The sequence below is a fragment of the Manis javanica genome, chromosome 3, assembly GCF_040802235.1.
Source record: "Manis javanica isolate MJ-LG chromosome 3, MJ_LKY, whole genome shotgun sequence".
NCBI classification, from domain to species: domain Eukaryota; kingdom Metazoa; phylum Chordata; class Mammalia; order Pholidota; family Manidae; genus Manis; species Manis javanica.
Window position 1 is genome coordinate 102,455,756 of NC_133158.1, and position 17,531 is coordinate 102,473,286.

The window sequence follows — 17,531 nt, forward strand, 5'->3', positions numbered from 1 at the left end:
TGATGTTATATTTTCATTATATTGCTATATATTGTTTGCTTTTTAAAATTTTTTTCTTATGTTTTTATCTTAAAATATCCTTTCTTGATCCTGCTTTCCTCATCATATATTCTTTATTGACAGCCCCTAATGTACAGCAAAATTCCTTTTCAAAGTGTTGGATGCACATCCTCTACACTCCCTCTCCTATTCTCTCTTGAACCCACCTGACTTGGCTCTTGCCTCCTTCAATCCATGGAGTTCTCTTCACATTCACTTTATTAAACCAGAGCATCACTTCTCAGGCCTCCATTAACATACACCGAACAGCACTAACACCATCCTTCTGGAATGTATTTCCTTCACTTGGCTTGCAGGACTCCACACCCTCTCTCAGCTTTTTTGATGCCTTACTGGGACTTCTTTTAAGTCTCTTGTTCCTCTCCACGTTAAAAAATTATCGTGACACTTGTTAAGGATGGTAAAGCAGACTTCATTCAAAAGGGAACCATCACAATAAGGATAGGACCACTAGATTGGGATCTTGCAGCTGGGGAAAGAGATTAGGCTCAATTCCAAATACAAAATGGTTAAGTGAGAATTTATAGCCAAGGAGGAGTGGGGGGATCAATGGATGGAAAATTAATAAGAGGAAACATCAGGCTTAAGAGGGGATTCTGCTTAAACCAACCTAACAGGATTTTAAGCAGACCAGGATAATCAAACTTTACTTGGTGGGTGGAGAATGAAGAACCAGATTGATAGTTAGGATAACCAGATGTTAAAATGGGGGATTCTGGTTAAACTGATTTAACAGGATTCTTGCTAAAATTGGACAAAATGAAGATGAACTTCAAAACATAAAAGTGAGGACCTAGTTAAGAAGTTCAGAAAAGGTGGAGTAAAATTTGGTGGAAAAGAGAATCTTTATCACTTTTAACTGCTAAACATTTGAAGAGCTAGGCGATGGGTTATGACTCAGCCCTTGGTCTTTCCTTTTACGCCACATAGCCACATACACTTGATGATCCCATCCAGTCTTATGGCTTTGCCTATAATCTCTGCCAGCAACTCTCAAGTTCTTTCATTCAGTCTCCCTTCTGAACTCCAGCTTCATGTCTGTCAACCTGCTACCCTTCCTTTGATGATTAGTGAGCATCTCAAAATTAAGAACAAAACTAAACCCATCATCTTTTCCCTTCCCCAAAAACTGTTCCAACCACCCACAGTTTCATTGTTGAAGGAAAATCTTCAGTCTTCTCTCTATTCTTGTCTTCATCTCACAGGCCATCTCACGTTTCTCAAGAATTACTTGAGCTCTTCCTTCAGAACACACCCAAATCCTGGCTGCTTCTCACCCCATCCAGGTAGTCATCTCCTACCTGGATTGCTGCAGCAGCCTTCAAAAAAGTCTTCCTGACTTTTTCTTTCATTTCTAAAGGAGCCTTTAAAAATTAAGATTAAACAAGATAAAGTTATTTGCAACCTAAGTATCAAGATGCAATTCCCACAGAACAGAGATTAGCTCACCTAGGTCCTCTGACTTTGAGAAGTTTTGCTAAAAGTCCCACATACCATACACCATAAATATTTCTTGGACACAAAAGCAAATTAAATAGATACCGATGTAAGATATTGAGAGCATTAGCATCACCCTACACTTTTCAAAATTTGGAAACATCGTAGGATTTAGAACTTAATTGATATTAGATATAGATATAGATTAGACATAGAATTAATAAAAATTAAACTATTCCATTTCAAAATTAGTTTCATTATTAATATTTTAATTGATTACTTTAAAAATATTGACCTGATGGAGCTAAAGGCATGTATTTGGCCAGTCAGTCATTAGGTTCAAGAGAGTATGATGTTCTTATCCTGTCTTTCTTTAGAAAAGTTCTAGTTTAAAGAAACTAAAATAAGTTCTGCTGTCTGTTTCACCCCTGGGGAAAAAAAAATCAGTTATTGTGTTAAATATTAGCACATAAACTTCAGCAGAAGATCTACATATCGAATGTGACCTTACCCTAAAGACATTAATATTTTGTGCTTAAAATGAGCCCAGCTATAAGAATGTATATATGTTATTATGATAGTTGAGATTCTGACTTGACCTTGACAGATAAAAATAGAAATAGATTAGAAAACAAGATGTTCCAGTGTCCTGTGGCCATGCATTTGCAATCTTCTAATGCATCCCTCAGTCACATATGCACTAATGAGAAGAAGCATGTGTTTTAGATGAGGATGCACCATATATATAGTCAGAACATGTGGGATTGTCTGTTGTTTCCTAGCTCTAGGAGGAAGAAACAAGATATTTTCATGTCATAACTTTTGTCATTTGTACACTGAAAGCAATTAAACTTGTTTTATATAACTAATAGGACTGTGAGGAACAATTTAATATTATTTTTGGAAAAGGTTTCAATTGTAATAGTTAAATATTTTACTGTAGGTGAACATTGTGTCTAAGTATTTCAAATGCATATATACACTTCTGTGTTTGTTATATAAAAAGATTCATACATCTAAAATACAGTTTTCTTGATTCTTTTGAAATAAAGTAGAAAAAATGGAATGGGGAAAAGAAGGAAGAAAATGTGTTTTTTAAAAGTAAAATATTTTTAAGTGTTTCTCGATATACTTCACTGTATATTCAGAAACCTTCACAGAAAAAGAACAACATAAAACTCATTGCAATAAGAATCACAGTAAAATAATGCTAATTTTCACTTTAGCAAATCTGATGGATGTGCTTTAATTTTCCAATATACACATGGAAATAAAATTAGACAAATGGGCAAACTAATTACAATTAGCATGCATCAGCATGATCAAATATGATACTTAGTCACTTCCTATTAAAGAGAATATACTAAGAGAAAACTTTGTTCTTAAATAGACATGTGAATTACTTTAAATTTTTTGTAAGGAGGCAGATCGCACAGGCTGGAAAAGTTATGCTAAAGCTAAAGATCAACAGTTTTCCCCTTCACTAAGAATTATGAAATCTCACATAAAAGTTATTCTTGGTAAAGAATAAGGATTATAATTTATGTATAATAATCTTCAGTTTTATTTCTCCCTGTCAGATGTAGGATGTGATATTTTAAATTATGTGGACACCTGCCAGCAAAGTCCTTGTAATCAATATGAAAAAAAAAATCCTACACAGAAAATGATTTTAAAGGTAAAATTTGTAGGCCTCAATGGAGAATAGTAAAAATACAACACATTAACATTAATAACGATTTCTAAATGGCAAGTGCTTTTAAAATTCAGGGACAGCGATGACCGAATGGTGCTATCTTGTTATGCTAAAAAGTGATCACTAGCCAAGAAGAGAGAAGAATCTTTAAAAAAAATGGAGCTAAGAAAGCCAAAGGCCAGAAATAATTATGTGTCACAAGGCTTAATACAAAATGAAGAACCCAATTTTATCTTAAGAGACAGATACGGGGTTATAGCCTGGAGAGGACTCCGAGAAGGCCCAGAACAAGTCTTTAAATCAAGAAAGCAAACACAAAGTTAATAAATTACTATTGAAGAGAAAAAGAAGTATTTTCCTAGGTCTGAGCCTGAAACTTTTTATTTCTTAAAAACTGGCAATTAAAATCACAAATCTACTGGACAGACACAGTTTTCTTATTTACAATAGGAAGTGAGTGATACAACCTAAATGGTACTTTGTTTGACAATCTCAAATTAACATAATACCTGTTCTAGGATTTTAAAAGCTCAATTAAGCTATTTCTTTCCAGCCTGCTGCAAAGCTTTAAGCTAAAGACTGGCATTTTCTCAGTAGGTCTAATGTAAAAGCTTTTAAATACAACAAGCTCCTCTGCAATCCCTACTGACTTTTAATGCTGCATCCTGATGGTAAATTAGTTTCAGTAGCATAATTGTTTTAGCTCTTGGCCCTTTCACTAACATCAAGCCTCTTACTAAAAGTCTTAAAAATAAAGGATTTTATTTAAATAGTTCTTTGTATATACTGAGTATATATTGACATAATTTGGAAACCACACTCCATCAACATAATAGTTGAAGCCACAGTGTTATCAGAGAATATGTACCCCTATTTTGGGAACTACAGTAGAGGGCAACTTTTATAAATATTTTTTAAATTGATTGTGGCTTTATAGTCTAAATTCTCCAGTTATGCTTAATATGTAAATATTGGGACTTGTAGCTTTGCAACTGTGGTTCTCCAATTATAGCCTGTATCAGTGTTACCTAGTCGACTTGCTAAACACAAATGGCTGGGCCACAAAAAGAGTTTTTGATTTAGTAAATTTGAGGTAGAGTCCAAGAATTTGCATCACTAGAAAGTTCTCAGGTAAAACTGATGCTTGTGGTCTGGAGAATACACTTGGAGAAATACTACTTCTTTGGACTCTATGTTAGTAGTATGATGTTAAGACAGCCACTCAATATCTCTGAGACTTGGTTTCCACTTCCTTAGGCACTAAAAGTGTAATTATTTCAAAACATTGTTTGGAGAATTATGATAAAATATGTAAATGATTCAGCTGAGATTCTGACACAGTTGATAATTAGTAAACATTAATTGCCACTCTTTCCCACTCTTACATAATGGTCATAAATAACTTATAATACATAACGTAATAGCAGCAGAAACAATATTTTTTAAAAGCCATTTAAATGTTCTCTGTGGAGAAATAAGAGGGGGAGAAGTCACAAACCAATGTTGAAGCAGAAGCTGGCTTTGAGAAAGAATGGGGCTTAGTCTTTTCTGACTGTAGGGATGATCAAGACATGCCAATTTTGTCTTGTTCTTTAATAGTTGATGCTAGAATATGTCCAAAACAAAACACAGGCAAAAAAATAAAACACTGGAATGGAGGAGGTGCTGTATAAGTTATTACTGTCTATTGAAAATGCCAGAAAGACAACAGCAAACAATTTAAACAGATAAAGGCTTACTTATCTAACATAATGAGATGTCTGGACACAGACAGTTCTGCCTAGTTCTTACCTTTGCTGGCTTGTAGAGTTTCCTCCTCCTGGGGTCAAATGACTGCTGGATTTCTAATAGAATATCTATGCACAATGCAGGAAAAGAGAAAGGTAAACTAATTTCTTTTAGCTTGGCTTTTATTACAGTAGGAAAGGAAGACCTTCCCCCTTTGCTTATATTTCATTTGTTAGAATTGTGTCACTTAGTCATACTATCTGCAGGGAAGTCAGGAAAAGTTAACTTTTTTACTTGCCTGTCTCTTTAGTGTAGGGAAGGTCAGGGAGAAGGTTGTGAAGGGTTTTTGCATAGCCAATTTATACTGTGCAGCACAGGAACTTTTAAGAAAGAAACCAGAATCCTGCAAAAATGTCAATTATTTTTTTTAATTTTAGGCACTGGAAGCTGACTGAGAATAATGATTGTGTAAGGTGTTGGTTGTCAACATCTAATTAGTTATGACTAAAAGAAGGAAGAATAGGACAAGGACTACGATCATTTGCTACCTAATAGAAAATGAGCAAATAATGAGTACTTTCAAAAAAATGTCTACACACTCAAAAATCAGAACTATTTGAGTTCCAAAGGCAGCTGTAACATTTGGAAAATGCCTGTACAAGCCAAGAATATATATGAGAAGCATGAGCAACAAAGATATTAAGTTTTCCAATCTATGAATGCAGAATGTCTCTCATATATCTGTGTCTTAATTCCTTTCCTCAACATTTTGTAGTTTTCATTGTATAAGATACTCCTCCTTAGTTGAGATTATTCCTAAGAATCTCTTTGAGTTACTCTGCTCCTACAGTGAGTGTTGATGTTACAGATTCCTTGTTCGGCCATAACAATAAGGTCGGTATTTTTGTCTTCTGTTTTGGTCTCGTATTTGGTCTTGGGGACAAGTAAGACTTGTGATTCTAGACTCTTACCTTTAGACTGAACCTTTATTTCTTCTATGTTTCTTCCTTCATTTTGTCATATTTTGATACTGTTTTGTTGAATCCTAATCACTGCTAATATGCCAAACATAGATTTTTCTTCCCATTTATCCAGTTTTGATGTTGAATTCAATTTTAGATAACTTCATGATTTACTTCTATCTAAAGGAAAATTTTCACAAATACATCTGCAAAAAAAATCCCCAATTTATTCCTATGTGGTCTTTCCTCTTCTATACATCCCCATTATTTAAACAAAAGCAGTTATTTGTCGCTTCTCTTTCCCATTCCTAGTGACTTCTGAGTCAATTACTTTGAGTATCATGTCACTCTTCATTTCCAGCTTTTGGTACTCCATTACTCCATTTCTTTCTCTGGTGAGGTTAAAGCCTTCTTTTCCCCCAGCATTAGTGCTAATTATAAGCTATAAATATAGTTCATTTATGAGAATCAGTATATTAATATTTTCTTTATGACCTGTGAATGTGTTAAGTTTCAAAATGATCTCTGTTCACTTATTCATCCATTCAATAATGTGTATGTGTGTATATGTGAGCACACATCAGCTATGTGCTAAAAATTGTTCCAGGCACTGGCTTTGTGGTAAACAAGATTAGAGAAAAATCTCTTTTTTGTGTGAGGTACACAGGACAATGAAGGTGAAATGGTGAAATTGGTTAGTAGCTAACAAACTTCAGTGAAGTGATAGACTGTGTCTGGGTGAAGGAATTCTTTTACAACAAAGTGGTCAAGGACAATTCCTCTAGAAAGGTGCCTTTGAGCAGAGAATTGAGATGAAAGAATTAGTATCATTGCTATCCACAGCAAGAACATTTTGAATAAAGATGGAGCAAATTTCAGGCCACTGAGGTAAAACAAAACTTGATGTGTTTGGCAAAACTTGTGTAACATATATGACAAACAGTCAAGTATAGTACAACTCAGTGAGCAATATAGAAAATGGTGCTCCTTATGAATTGCTGTTTTGAACATATCCATGGGATGCTCTGTTCTTATACTACTTAGGAAAGCCTAAGATACCAAAGTTGAAAACAAAACAAAATAGAAAATCTCAATAGCTCAAACCAACACAGCTTATTTTTTGCTCACATTACGTGTCAGTTGTGAGTTAGCTTAGAGTTATTCAGTGTTATCACTAATTCAAGCTGATAAAGCTTTATCTCAATACTGACTTCCACACTTACAGATGCTGGGGAAAAAAATAAAATGAGAATCCATACGCTGACTAATAAAGCTTCTTTGGATCATTTGTGTTGAGCAAGTGGCATCTTTTGTCTATTGCAGTTCAAACACTTCTGTTCATTGAATTCTGATATTGAGGTAAACACAGGAACAGCACTTTACTCACGTAGAGAAAAGTCAGAGCAAGATCAGCTTCAGTAGTAGGTGTGGGCCACTGGGTCCCCCGGCAGCTGACACAGAGCAATTGGTCTGCACACACCCATTTTGTATTTCAGCTGAAGAGCCCCATCCCTTCCCCACAGGGGACAGATAAAATAGTGGGGTTGGTGATGCCAAATAATATACACCTTAAAGCTGTATAAACTGTTCAATGGAGTATACCCAGAGTCTGAAACTGGGAACGATTTTTCCAAATGAAGCCATAAATCCAGCATAGGCTGTGAGGAATCTTTCCCTCTTGGTAGGAAAGTGCTCTAGGCCCAAAGTTCATTCTAATGTGGCTGAGCTGGAGGTCCAAAGACTACATGCATTACACTGCCTTTCTCAGTAATTTCAGATCACAACTCACTGTGTGTCCTACAGAGCAGGTATGTCCAATCCCCCTTCATGGGGAGAGACCACAGAAACAACTGGAGTGTAGATGAAAAGTAGTAGTCTTATAATTATAGGTTTAGAAATTAAACAAGTCATTACAGCTTATCACATATTTATATTAACTTATCAAGGTATTGCTGTAATTTACAGGTGGGGAAGATGTAAAGAATCTTAGAACCAAGGTATAAGGAAAGATTGTGAATTTCACCCACGTGTAAAGACAATATGATAATGCATATTGTAACTTACATCAATAGATCAATATAATAAACTTTTCCATAATGTGACTTATATTTCAATTTTGATAGACAGTTTTTTTAATAAAATTAGGCATAACAGATAAAGCTCAGTCAATTTCCTTATAAATGAAACTTTCTGACTAAGTCCTATTTACATTAGTAACTCTGGGATGGCTATAAGTTTAGGATAATAAATGTTTTACAGTAAATATTGGTTTTGCCTACTGGAAGCTCAGAGATTTTATTTGGAAAGATGATGTGGTCTTCCCTTCTAGTTTGTCATAGAATTTCATTAAACTACTTTTATTGTTTCTTTTTGCTTCCACATAATCCCCTCTAGTTTTGATAAGTCTTATCTATAAATGTACTACAGAGAGCAGATAGTTCCTCATGAGAGACTGTTGCTACAGTTGCTAATCATGAAAAAAGAGATGGATTTAGATATTTTATTTTCTTTTTTGATGCATTCTATTTTACTAGAAAGGAATGATTTCATAAAGTGGAGTTTGGGCTGCAGTAGCAATTAGTCACATACATAATTTTCCTGTGTTTTGTAATATTCAGAAAGGTTCTACATGCTATTAATTCTGTTATAATTTAAGTAAAAAGGAGAAAAAAGCTATTCTGGCAATGCTTAGAAATAAATTGAAGGTAGATGCATAATGTATATGACTGCCTCTGCTCCAAAAAAACAAACAAACAAAAACAGTTACAGTGTTTAGTGTATGACCTCTGCCTTCTGATATTTGGAATAAAACTAGTTTTCAAATCTGGTTTTTTCTGTAATGTATTTTTTTCATATGTAGCAAGCTTATCGGTATAAATAAAATATAGGACTGTATGGCTAAATGCAATTTAGAACTGTGATAACAGACAAGTATATTTCTTTATTTCCAAAGAAGCATAGCTATAAATACAAAGATATATCCTAGCGTAAGTAAATACACTACTCTTAGAGTGTGCATACATACACTTATTATATGGTCATATACATTAGGATAGACTTATGTATGTGTATGTAAATATACACATACATATGGATAGGTAAATATACATTTCTCTGAACTGAGAGAAATTTGTTCTTGAACACTTGATTTCTGTATGTGCACATTTCATTATTTTAAAGAAATAAATTTTATTGCTGAAACTGTTAGAAATAGGGAATGTCAAGAAAGGTCAAGAAATAACGAAGGTAATGTAGAGTTTTTTGCTTTGATTTCCCAGAGAATGGCAGTATGGAGGGGGACATGATGACACCCAGATGCCCATTCCATTAAATGTCAAAAAATTATAAGAAATTTTATTCCAGAGAATAAAATTTTTCATTAAATGCAAACAAAATTAGGGCATGTAAAAGCTATTTGAAAATTTACAGTTATGGTTGACATTAATCATATTATATATGCTTAATATTATCAATAGCTTGGAGGATTTCTGGATAAATTGGAGAATTATTGGAGTGAGCATAATAATAGATAAATTAAATGTAATTAGATTGCTTTGACTGGTTTATAATGTCTTTTCCTAATGTAATAGAGGGAAGTCATTTAAACATCATTTTTGATATTTGTCCCAACTAATCAAAAATCCACTCACTCTATTGATCTCTGTAAGAAATGGTAAGGTATAATAATCAGAGAAAAATGTGTAGTTCAGCATAATTTATTTCAATTTGATTCAATCAACCCAGATTTATTTTATCCAGTACTAATTGTGAGGATAACAAATAAGAATAAGATGCAATCCTACTTTTATGGAACATACAGTATTATAAACAGCAAATCAATAGAGAAAAATCAATGAAACCAAAAGTTCATTCTTTGTGTGGTTCTGAGTCTCAGTTTCTCTGTTAGGGTAATGGGGATAATAAAATCTCCATTTAGATTGCATGGAATAGAAGTTCAATACAAAATGCATGTGGCACTCACTAGAAGTAAATTAGATGTTTTGTATCATCATTTTTAAGATTGTTTTGCACTAGAAACTGATATCAATAATAGATATGGATAGAGATAAATTCCCAGAGTACTCAATTTAATGAAATATTAAAAAGGGAGAGGTTCAAAAATATCCATGGTTATCTCTATAAGAAATACCTGAAATACCTATCAGTGTAGCACATACGATTTTAAATTTGATGTCTGAATGTTGAAATTGCTTAATTCTAGTAGTAGATTCATAATTTGTCTTCTTGTTGAATTTCTAGCAATAGAAGTTCTGTATTTGTTAAAACATTTACTTAGGTAGGTTTATTTTCCACAGCTACCTTTTGAAATAATCTCATAGATAAATTACTTTGATTTTGTACATAAAACTATGAAAGTTTCAAGGTGACAGCTGTGCATACTGATGTCATTATATTAAGCTTGCCAGAAAAAGGACTTTTGATGATACAATTTTTAACAGAAATAGATGAAGATTTAGTGTTTCTTGATTTTTCTTTGTAAGATGTCCCCAGAGATTCGTCTTTTAGAACTGTAAAAAGCTTGCCGATAATGTGACTGATATAAAACACTCAGATCCAGAGGGTGAGCCGAAGTGTTTAATGTCCCTGCATTGCACTCAGAGGACAGAGAAGCAGACAGATCCAATTATGGAATTTATAATTCAATAACTAGCTTCCCTCCCAAACCCAATAATCTCATCAGCTCTGATTCTTAAAGAAACACACAGAAATATTTCTCCTTATACCTAATGCTATTATAAATGAACAAATGGTTGCAGTAAACGTAATATACTGGCTCACAAGATAGACTAATTTTAAAGTTAAATATTTAATTCCAATGTAATTTCTCTTTTGGTGAAACTAATATTCACCATTATAACGATTTTATTCGTGGTAATTTCAAAGACCTTGGTAGGGAGCACTGCGCTATTCCTAGAAAAGCTAGTAGGAAAGGAGTTAGTATACAGGCAGAGCCTGCAGCCTCTGTGTTATTGATTTCAGGATTCCTGGGAATCATCTTGACTCCCAAATCCTTTCTCCCAAGTGCTGCAAGATCAATGCAACTTCTTTATGTGTATTTAATCTTATAAATATAATATCCTTGGAAAATTAGAAACGTTAAGATAGTTCTCAAATTGAAGTGCACATTCATATTCAACCTCTTATTTTTTCCACAGAGAAGGAAATACTAAGAACAAACATAAAGAAGAGAAACACATATCACTATGGACAGATAAAAGAGACAGAAGTGTCCAAAAGGCAAAGTTAGGGAGTTTGAAAACTAAGTTTCTTTTTTGTATTTAATACATGTTGCATTATGTTATATTATGTTTTCATCACAGCCAATCCTTGCATGATTTTTTTTAAAATTTAAGGGACACATATATTTAAGCAAGTTATTCATCTTATTCTGGAAACTAGCAGTAAAATTGTGACTGATATGAAATTTTTTGATTTTTTTTTTTAGGGGGATAAGTGGGGTTGCAGTCAAAGAGAGAAAGTTACAAAGTAGTTGAGAAATACACCTGTTGGCTAGGGAACTTAAGCCTTGGTAAAGAGGCTGAGGGGTTCTTTATGTAAAACTAACTAAGGTGCTAAATTTCTCCTGGAACCTGTGTGAGCAATCTTTGTCACATAGTCAAAAAGCCTTGGGGTGATAAATTTTACATATTTAAAAGTACAACACAGTTTAATGCTAATACAGGGTTACACTGGGAGTTGATATACTTTAGTTCAGACTCCATTTAGAACACAATAAACACTAATGAAAGTGCCTGCTTTTCCTGAGGCAACAATGCTTACCTCTACAAACATAATAGGGATTTTGTAAAGAAAAATACATAAAAATGTCAACCTCCTTAAAAAGGGACAAATTAAATTCAAAATATCATTCTTTTCTGTATTTTTTTGGCATGGTTTCCTTGGTTTAATTTCCATTTTGGTTGACTCTTTCCATGTGAGCTGAATAAGCATTCTTCTTCCTTAAATAATGAGATCTTTAAACTCTGAAATTATCCACAATTTATATAACGAGGCTTAAAAAGTATTTCAGCTTCATTCAACTTAGAAACATTACTTTCTTGGTAAATGATTTTGTTTCTGTGTTATTGCTTTAGACTTGAACGTTGTCTGGAACTAACAGGCAGATTTTCTAAGAAATCTCAAGTCAGTAGCTGATTTACTGGTATTAGAGTCACAGAAAGGATAATACAGTCACTTTGCCCAAGGTATGCCAGTTTTACTTTGTTATTTATGAGTCACTGGCTCTGCTGGAAAACAAACAGCTGCATCAGTATTTTTCTGGATATTAAAGTCACTTTTATTGATGCTTCTGAATTTGATGTATCTTCTCATAGGGACACTGCAAACAAAGCCCTTGTAAATATACAATTTATTATGCAGCAACCTATTTAATGAAAGTGCTGCATGTATGAAAAGCTACAATTGTCTGTTTGGAAAACATTCAAATTCTATTTCTAATTATGTGTTGGTGTGAAGTTTCCTTGGGATTTCCTCTTTATCTTTATTTTTTAAGACCTCAGTCGGATGATTATTGATCATTCTTCTATAAAGAGGCAACAATAAATGTGAACGAACAACCAGCATACATTTGGAATATTATGAATGCATTATAGAAATGCACCTCCACATGCACACTCTGTAAAGTAAAGTTTGTTAATTTTGTAAGTTGGGTGAAATGAATAATATGTCATATTTAGGTTAATGATGCATAATTAGGAGTTATTTTGACCCTTAGCCTATCAGAAAAATTTAGCATGCTAAGTGAAAAAGAAATAACTTATGCCACTATTAATCACTCAGAAACTCTTTTATCTTATAATGTGGACAGTTTAAACTATTACTGGCTTTCACCTTAAATTGGAAGAAAACATTCAAGAGAATTTAATTTATCATAAATATTTACCTGTTATTTTTTGTAATAGAATCAGTGCATATCTCTGAAAGAGCAAATGTCCAGTTAAGTCCAATATTCTATTTTAACCTATGATATAAAACATTTCTTCATAAAACAGGCAGTTTTTTTTTTGAGGTGGTCCAATTCTCAAGATGATTAAAATTCTGTAATTTTTTCTAAAGGGAAGTAACGTAGGACACCAGTCACATTTTAAGAGGAAAACATAACAATGAACTTATAAAATAGTATCAAATTCCAGTGTAAACATTGCTCTTTGAGTCACCATTTCCTTTTTCTCTTTTCCTAGAAAAGCAACAACAAAAGGATAAGAAAATAAATGAACAAGAAACATGGCCAAAATCATTTTGAGTGAAATCTGGAGATATATATAATCTGTGCACCCCAAAAACATGTAAATCTCTTTATAGATGAGTTTGCACACAAATTACGGAGATGGTGAATGGGCCAGGTGGCATAACATCTCAGAAATCCAACAAAAATTCACTGTCCTGCATATGAGCATCTTATCTTGATGTCACTTATTCTTTACCCTGCTCCAGTTAAATTAAGAGAAACATGGATAACACAGTTGTATAAGGAATCATCCATACAGTCTTTGAGACAGCAGAAAAGAGGAAGCCATCTAGACACTCCGCAGTCCAGCCCCAGAGAACTTCTGCAAACCAGGAAACTCCAGTTTGTTATGATTAGTAATACAAAAGAAACAGAAACCACTGACACAATGCCATCTTAATATAGAGGATAAAAAGGGAAATCAGTACTTACTAACACGATGAAGACTAACAGAAAATCTAGAAATATTGACACCTAGAAAATAAAATCATCATGAGGTATTTTACTATCACTTAAATAAAATGAATGGAGCTGTTATTTTAATTAAAAATTGGAAGAGAGGGAAAGCAAAAGAATGAATAAGGGGATGAAATATGTAAGCTCTCAGTTCTTAGGTAAGAAGAGAAAATAAAATGATTGCACTTAAAGACAAAATTGGATGAATTACCAGCAGGGTGGGGGGTGGGGGGAGTCTGGGGGAAAAAAATAAGAAAGAGGAGGTAAAGAAACAAGATATTGGAAAATTAAAGTAGAAATAAAAAAGCAATAAGAAATGCAGACATGTAAATTATACCTTTAATAAAACTGTTGGAAAGAAGGGGAAGAGAAGAGAGAGAACAAGGGAGAAGAGATAGAAGAAATAGCCCATTGATTTTAGTCCTGTTAGCCACTGCACTTGAAGCTGTACTGCTGATCAACAATAAAAGCCCAGAAGAACTTGTCTTTCTCTGCCTGGCTTATTTCACTGATCATAATAACCTCTAGCTCCATCCATGTTGTTGCAAATGGTAGGATCTGTTTTTTTCTTATAGCTGAGTAATATTCCATTGTGTATATGTACCACATCTTCTTTATCCATTCATCTACTGATGGACACTTAGGTTGCTTCCATATCTTGGCTATTGCAAATAGTGCAGCGATAAACATAGGGATGCATCTGTCTTTTTCAACCTGGAGTGTTGCATGCTTGGGGTAAATTCCTAGAAGTGGAATTCCTGGGTCGAATGGTAAGTCTATTTTGAGCATTTTGAGGAACCTCCATACTGCTTTCCACAATGGTTGAACCAATTTATGATTTCGCTTATATGTGGAGTATAAGAAAAAAGGAAAACTGTAGAAACAAAACAGCAGCAGAATCACAGAACCCAAGAATGGACTAACAGTTACCAAAGGGAAAGGGACTGGGGAGGATGGGTGGGAAGGGAGGGATAAGGGTGGGAAAAAAGAAAGGGGGCATTATGATTAGCATGTATAGTGTGGGGGGGGGCATGGGGAGGGCTGTACAACACAGAGAAGACAAGTAGTGATTCTACAGCATTTTACTACGCTGATGGACAGTGACTGTGAAGGGGTATGTGGGAGTGAAGTGGGGAGCCTAGTAAACATAATGTCTTTCATGTAATTGTAGATTAATGATAGCAAATTAAAAAAAAAAAACCCAGAAGAAAATAATACTGTATTTTGGCATAAGATATTTGAGAGGATTTTATGACACCAAGATAAAAGGCACTCCAGTGCCCAGGAAGTTAATTGTAACTTCATGGGGGAAAAGAAATCCAGAAATTGCAGCATTTATTGGGATAAATAATATTGAGCAATTGGAAGAAACTATTCTGGAGATAATGCATAAAGATCAGTATGCAGGTCGCAATATTCATCACTTCAATATATTCATAAGGAAGTCAGTATGAAAGAGAAAAGTCTCACTTAATAAGATCAAGTACACAAATTATTATTATTTAGTGTTATATACAACCAAAATATATAAAAATAGCATCTACAGTCAAAAAGATAATTAGTTGCAAAAGTGTAAATTGAAGTCTTGCTGTTTTTTAAGAATTCACAGTTAGAAAAATAAGAGTATGCAGTATGTCTTGTACCCATTTAAAATGATTATTTGATTTTGTTATTTTTAAATTTGAAAAAAAATTGAAAGCCTCAATATGCAAGAAGGTAACTTTGGGCAATGCTGTAGAAGCTGGTTCCTTTAGAAATTACAATATACATTTTTAAATTTTCTATTTATTTAGAATGAATATCTCTTCACTGAAAGTCAAATTAGAACAATTTTATGATTAAAGTCCATTTGCAGCTCACCCCATTTTTTATGCTTTAGATTTCTGAAGGATTACATCTCTATAATTTAAAGCATTCCTTAAGACATTTATACAGGTTTGGTTTTAAATAATGATAGAGGTTTTAAAATGTACTTAGAGATTAAATAGTTTTTCATATTTATGGGGATATTTGCAGTTTCTGATGTTTTTCCTTCCCTAAAAATCAGTGTCTCTCCATGATTTTCATTTCACTCCAGCAAAATAATTGCTTTTAACATTAAAAAAATATATAATTCCATGGGCAATAAATTCTCTTAATTTTCTTTTATTTAAGGCCAGCATTATTTTTGTCTTCATTCTTAAGGAATATTTTCACTGAATATAAATTTCTAGGTTCAGAGTATTTTCTTTTCTTTTTTTTTTTTGCCATTTAGAGGTGGTGTTCTATGGTTTTCCAGCCTCTATAGTTTATGAGAAACTAGATTGAAATCAAGAATTTTTTTAACTTAAGGTTCTGTGTTTTTTGGTAATTTTGACCATGAGTAACAGAGAAGTGATTTCCCTTGTATTTAGCATGCCTGGAGGTTAATGAGTTGATTATCAATATATATGACCTGTACTGTACTGGGGAAAATGACTAATTATTTCAAATATATATATATATTGTTTTCCTTTGTTTCTCTTTTTCTCTATTTCTGGGACGCCATGTTAACAAATATGTTAATCTCTTTGCTAGGGCTGCAGAGTTTGCTGAAGTTGTACTTTTTCCAATTTTTCACTGTTTTTCAGATCAGATGATTTCTATTGACTTATCTTCTAGTTTAACGCTTTCTTACTCCATCATCTTTTGCTATTAAACCCACTTAGAGATGATTTATTTCAGACACTGTATTTTTAAGATTCCATATTTCTTTGGTTCTCTTTTTTTTACATTGTTTATTTCCCTGATGAGATTTTTTTTCATTCAATGTGGGTGTTTTTTCCTTTACTATTGAGTATATTGATATTATCTGCCCAAGATCTGTGTTTGCTGATTTAATAACTAGATCATTGTTCTTGATTGACTATGTTTCCTCATAAGACTGAGTCATATTTTCATGATTTTTTGTATTCCTATGATGATTAATTCTAAATTTTAGCTTGAGTATAGACTTTGAATTCTGCTATAATTTTTTGAAGAACTTTTTGTTTGTTTTCTCAGGAACTTAACTTGGTTGGACTTAAATTGTGAACTAAGTTTCTTTAGCAGAAACTTCAATCTCCATTAACTAATCTTTAGCTGGATTGAGTTGAGTTGGCCTCACACATGCTTGGTTCAGTGATCAGACAGATAAATGGGCAGCTTAAGTAGGGATTTGGAAGCTTCTCAACTCAGAATACCTTTCTGTGAATCCCCTTCTCATTTTCCAGCTGTTGTGCTTGTTCCAAGTTTTGCCCTGTATCTCTTAAGTCTGGAAAAAGTGCAGATTTTCTATCAGTTTTAGCCTCTATAAATAAACTGACTGTGGCTTTCTCTCATGAAAATTGTTGCAAAACCAGGAAACCATTCTATTAGTCCCTTTTCCCAAGTACCGAAGGCTCTCCAAATTCTGCCTGTAATTTTTAATCATCCAGAGTTTTCAGATATTTTTTGAAAATCATCTAGAGCTTCAAGTTATTATGTGGAAGTCAGTCCTTAATAGGAGATTACTTAGAACTATAGTAAACAAAATGTCAAGATAAACAGGCATGAATATGGAAAAGCAGGGGATTTTATTGCCATGGTTCTCTTTAAAAGAAAGTTCCACAGGACAACATGCAACCCCGAAAACTATGACAAAGTGATTCTTAGGAGTATGGAGAACATTTAGCTGTAAAGTACACCTATCTGTACATAAAGTTGAGTGTAAATATTATATGCTATGGATTCATGGAAATGAGACATTTTTTAAAAGTCGGGTGAGGTAGGAGGAGAAAGGGAAGAGGAGACAGATATGTTTGCTGAATGTCCAATCCCTAAGAGCAGAGTTAAACAATGACTTTTAAAACCAGCAAATAGAACAACAGAAATATAAGCGTATTTAACAGTACAAGGGTAAACACTCAAAGCCTAAAATTAGCAA